The sequence below is a fragment of the Nycticebus coucang genome, chromosome 3 (genome assembly GCF_027406575.1).
Source record: "Nycticebus coucang isolate mNycCou1 chromosome 3, mNycCou1.pri, whole genome shotgun sequence".
NCBI classification, from domain to species: Eukaryota; Metazoa; Chordata; class Mammalia; order Primates; family Lorisidae; genus Nycticebus; species Nycticebus coucang.
The window spans coordinates 79,814,911-79,820,910 of record NC_069782.1 but is presented as its reverse complement, the minus strand read 5'-3'; positions in this window follow the sequence as shown (position 1 = coordinate 79,820,910).

Below are 6,000 nucleotides of genomic sequence, written 5' to 3'. Positions count from 1 at the left end.
TTGAACTTCTGAGAAATAAATCTGAGACATATCAAAAGGTAAAGTTTACCTCAAGGTATGAAATTAGCATTTTAAGGAAAGAGGGCAGTCTTCTAAACCTGAGACTAGAGAAATTAATTAGATCTCAGGAAGACATTTGATGGCAATAGACACCGTCTGCGGTTCAGAAGATGGTTGTTAAGCAGATTTTAGAACTGAAAATCAAACCCCCTTGCAGTTTTATTAAAAGCAGATCAATACTTCAGGAAAATATTGCTGTTTTAATATTTTTTAGTTTTGTATTAGTGTTTTTTTTTTTGAGAGAGTCTCACTATTTCACCCTCAGTAGAGTGCTGTGGCATCACAGCTCACAGCAACCTCAAACTCCTGGGCTCTTGCCTCAGTCTCCCAAGTAGATGGGACTACAGGCGGCCACCACAACACCCGGCTATTTTTGTTGTTGCTGTTGTTGTTGTAGTTGTCATTGTTGTTTGGCAGGCCCATGCTGGGTTTGAACCTATCTGCCCTGGTGCATGTGGCCAGTGCTCTAGCAGCTAAGCTACGGGCTCTGAGCCTGCATTAGTGTATTTTTAATATTAAAGTTCAATCTTTAGACAAACTTAGGAGTAATTCCTTTTTAATAATACTTGATGATACACAAAATTCATTTGATCACATACAAAATTTGTTTCACAAATTTCACCTTTATGAATATGACTTAGACCTTTAATGACAGATAGGCTTACACTTACTTATCTTTGTTGCATACTTATCTTTCTTCAATAACCAGTCATTTTATCATGTCAGAGTCTTTCTTATATAAAATTATGCTTTTATTAAATTTTTATTTTTATTAATAGACCTAAGTATATTTAGTCTTATTATAAAACTTCATAAGAACAAAGTTATATTTATTTAGCAATTTGTTTCTGTTTTTTTTATATCGTTTGACTATGATTTAGGCATTTAATGAATATCTCTCATTTAATGTAACAATTAAAAAATTTAAATTATATAAAAAGTTTATTTATAAACATTTATTCAATTTATAATTATCTAACTTATTTTTTAGCAATTATACCTCAATTACTAATGAAAATTGAGATATTAGATAGTGTTAGTCATTATTATAAGTTTTTTCTTTTATTAACCAGTTTTATAACCTATTAATAACAAGTATTTACTTAAGAGACTTAAAGTTGAATACATGGGAATCCATTCTGTAACTCACAAGACACAGCTGTTTTTATTAAATCAACAATATTAAATTAATCATTGCACAAAGAGCATTCTGTTTTAGGCTGGGTTTATAACCTCGCAACCCTAAAACATCTAACAGAGGCAAATAAAAAATTGTCTGATCAGTAAACCCAGGCAAAAATGTATGTTGACAATTTTGAAGACATTTCTAATTTTATTTTATCTTCAATTTTAACCAATTAACTTATCAAAGGCTTACTTAGTCACAGGAAGTAAAAAATGGGGGGATTAATGGCTATATTTTTGCATGAGTGCCCATTTATCTAAATAGAATTCCTTAAGGGATCTCTGGCCAGTTATGTTAGGTTTTACCTCGTAGATACAACACACAACATAGCACATATACATACGTGTCGATGCACTTAAACACATACGCACACACGCAAAGATCTGGTAGCCACGATAGAGTAAAACTTATAAACTCATTGGTTTACAAAAGGCAATTGTATCTGGATTATTTTTCTGACAAAATGTGTTTTAAGCCTAAACTTTAAGAAATTGTTTAAATATGTAATTTTATTGAGGCTGTGACCCAAATTTTGGGTACAGCAGTTTGAATCAGTTACCAATATACTGTATAGAATAGTTAACTGTAAACATGTGAAAAAGGCCCCAAAGAAAAGAGTTATTCTTCCCAGGCTCTTGATTTCTTAGTCTCAATTATTTGTCTTTGAATATTAGAATGTACCCATTCCTTTTAGTATAAACAGGGTGTCTTTTACATGCGAATTTCATCTTTTGCTTTTATGAAACAGTATAAATGATTTTCTATTTTTTTATTTAATTTAATTTTATTATTTATTTTATTTTATTTTTTTTTTTGAGACAGAGTTTCACTTTGTTGCCCTGGGTAGAGTGCTGTGGCGACACAGCTCACAGTAACCTCCAACTCTGAGGCTTAAGCGATTCTCTTTCCTCAGCCTCCCAAGTAGCTGGGACTACAGCCGCCACAATGCCTGGCTATCTTTTTGTTGCCATTGTCATTGCTGTTTTTTTAGCTGGCTGGGGCTGGGTTTGAACTCACCACCCTCAGTATATATGGCTGGCTCAAATGATTTTTTTTTGAGAAAGTAATCATTACACACAAAATTCATTTGATCACATACAAAATTTGTTTCACAAATTTCACCTTTATGAATCTTTTTATGGCCCGCCCAAAATGATTTTCTTTTATGTCTACTGGTTTTCAAGTGCTTTTAGTTAAATAGTCAATATGCCAGAATAGCTGATGAGTTTGGGAAAAGGGAATTTAGAGAAGGATAAAGAGGAGAAATTCTAAGAAGGGCAAAGGAGAGCTCCAGAGAAGAAAAAGTCCCAGCAAACTGTGAGACAACATTTTGTAGTGAGGCAATCTTTGAGACCTGAATGTTTATTTATTTTTTTTAGCTTTACGATACCAATTGACATATATCTTATTTGTAGAATATGATTTTATAGTTGCAGTCTTATTGTTTAAAGAACAACAGACTGTTTGAATGATCTCTATAACATTTGAACATGTTACCAGATGGTTTCCCAGAAAAATATCCTGGCATGCCTTTGAACTTAGAGGGCCCATTTGAAACTACATTTATCTAGGTGGTTCTGGATATACAAAAGTCAATTAAAATGCAAGTGCTGAATACATAAAGGCCACAATAAAACCCAAGGGCCGACAGAAAATAAAGTATGTTCTTACCAAGAATGATGATAAGCCACCTTGTTCAACTGAAGGGAAAAAGAAAAATCCCTTTACTGAGGCCTCAACCTGAAGGGAAATATCCCTTTACTCAGACTTCACAGCTGAGATCTGATGGGAAGAAAACGGTCCACCCCAATAGACTCCCACCCACAGGGTGAAAGACTTCTCTGTAAAAATGCAAGGAACAGAACTCAACCAAAAATCGCAAGTTTGGTCCAAGAGTGACTCATCATAAGGAAGGGAGGAAACCTACAGAAGTGGGAGTTTCAAGGGGGCCTAGTGTGGACACCACGTGTCATATAGTTCCAAGGGCTGGTGATTCTCCCCAGTGTGAGATAGCTTTAGAACTTTGCTTCTGACACCAGTTATATCAAAGTCAAATAAAACATAAAGATGCATCTCAAAATTTACCATTTTGGGAAGCAAGAAATGCAATTGGGGGAGCAAGATGGCAGCTGAGTAACAGCTTTCTTGCATCTGGGCACCGTGAGTCTGGGGAGATAGAACTCTGGGCATCTCTGGCTGGTGGGATCTGCCTATCATCACCCCTGCACAGATACAGGGAGTCAGTGAGAGACTTCTGGACCCCAAGAGGAGGACTAAAACAGTGGAAAACCTGCAAGTGGTCGTGTGTGTTCAATCGGTCTAAACCTGCCCGCAACTGTCAGTTCAGTAGCAGCGAGACTGCAAACCAGAAAGGTCTTACCTGTGAACTGTCTTGGTGTCTTTGGACTTGGCACTCAGCAGAACTGCCTTGGGGAAGGCCTGAGCGGGAGTGCGGAGAACTTTGGCCATTGTCTAGGGCCCCAGTCTGAGCCGCTGAGCCAGACGGAGCTAATGGTGTTTGGCGGTGGGTCACAGGGAGCCATTGTAAGCGATCTGCCCAGGCAAGCTCTGCCCTCAGGGTCGCAGAGCTAGAATTGCGTGGGAGCTGGTAACCCAGCGACCAAGTAGCCTAAGGGCGGGGTCTGAGCCACCTTGCAGCCCTAACCCTCACGGTCAGAGTGAGACCAGTTTTGGCACACAGGGTAAGTGGATAGCCACTTCAGCAGTGATTCCAGCGACAAGCACTTTCTTGGGAAAGCTTCTGCTCAGCAAATGAACAAGTTCAAAGTGCCTTTTAAGTGGGCTGAAGAGAGATTTAGGGTGTCTACCAGCTGGGGTTTGAGAAATCAGCACCCTCCAGTCGTATCAGAACTGTGATTAACATCTCATACCCCAGAAGACCACGTGTTGCCCAGACAATATTCAATAACATATACATACTGCTTTGTTTTTGGTTGTGGTTTTTTTTTTTTTTTGGTTTGGTTGTTTTATTTTTTTTGTTTATTTTGATGTTGTTGATGTTGTTTTGTTTTATAAGTTCAACCTTTTCCATACAGATCCTTTTTCTTTCTCAGTTTTTCTAGTTTAATTACAATTTCCCATTGCTGTCTTTTTCAATAATTAGAACTTCATTTTTGCTAGTGTTTCTACTGCTATTATTCGGTTTTTTACCCAATTTTATCCCGTAAAGTTTTCCGTTTGCTTGTTTTGGTTCGATTTATACCATTTTTGTCTTTCCTCTCTACTGGGTGAAGGTGGGGTACTGTGTCTGATCAGGTTAGCAAAGAGCTGCTGACCTCAAGGGAACCACCCAACTGGGCACCCCCAAAGGTGGTTTTTTTTAAGGTCATGTCAAAGTACCCTACTGTACACCTATATTGCTCTGTCTCCCTCTTTCTGTGCCTCTCTTCTTTTTGTCAATATTCCTTTTACCCACCCCCCTCCTTTCTCTATTTTTCTTTTGTTTCTTATCACTCGGTACTCCTTTCTTTCATCCCTTTTTTGCTCTTCAACCTTCTCACCCCTCTGGTCCTGTAACCCTTAGTCCACAGGCATGAGAACTTAAAGAGCAAGAGGAAGTGAAAGGAAAATTAGGGCAAGGAAACAGATAAAAGAAACCACTCATGAGCAAGAGTCAGCAGAAAACTCCAGGCAACATGAAGAACCAGTCCAGAACAACCCCGCCAAGGGACCATGAGGTAGCTACTGCAGATGATTCCACCTATGAAAGAAATGTTAGGAATGACAGAAAGGGAATTTAGAATACACATGTTGAAAACAATGAAAGAAATGATGGAAACAATGAAGGAAACTGCTAATAAAGTGGAAAATAACCAAAAGGAAATCCAAAAACAGAATCAAATAAGAGATGAACGATATGAAGAATATAAAAAAGATATAGCAGAGCTGAAGGAACTGAAACAGTCAATTAGGGAACTTAAAGATGCAATGGAAAGTATCAGCAACAGGTTAGACCATGCAGAAGAAAGAATTTCAGAGGTAGAAGACAAAGTTCGTGAGATAACTCAGATAGTAGAAGAGGCAGAAAAGAAGAGAGAGAAAGCAGAACGTTCACTGTCAGAATTATGGGACTTTATGAAGCGTTCCAACATACAAGTTATAGGAATTCCAGAAGGGGAAGAAGAATGCCCCAGAGGAATGGAAGCCATACTAGAGAATATTATAAAAGAAAATTTCCCAACTATCACCAAAGATTCTGACACACTGCTTTCAGAGGGATATCAGACCCCAGGTCGCCTCAACTCTAACCGAGCTTCTCCAAGACACATTGTGATGAATCTGTCCAAAGTCAAGACAAAAGAAAAGATTCTGCAAGCTGCCAGGAGTAAGCGCCAGTTGACCTACAGGGGCAAATCCATCAGAGTTACCGCAGACTTCTCTAATGAAACTTTCCAAACAAGAAGACAATGGTCATCTACCTTTAATCTACTTAAACAGAACAATTTGCAGCCCAGAATTCTGTACCCTGCTAAGAATTGACGGAGAAATGAAATCATTTACGGATATACAAACATTGAAGAAATTCGCCACAACAAGACCAGCTCTACAGGAAATACTTCAACCTGTTCTGCACACTGACCACCACAATGGATCAGCAGCAAAGTAAGAACTCAGAAATTAAAGGACAGAACCTAACCTCCACACTGATGCAAAAGATAAAACTAAGCAATGGACTCTCACCAAATAAGACGAATAGAATACTACCACACTTATCAATTATCTCAATAAATGTT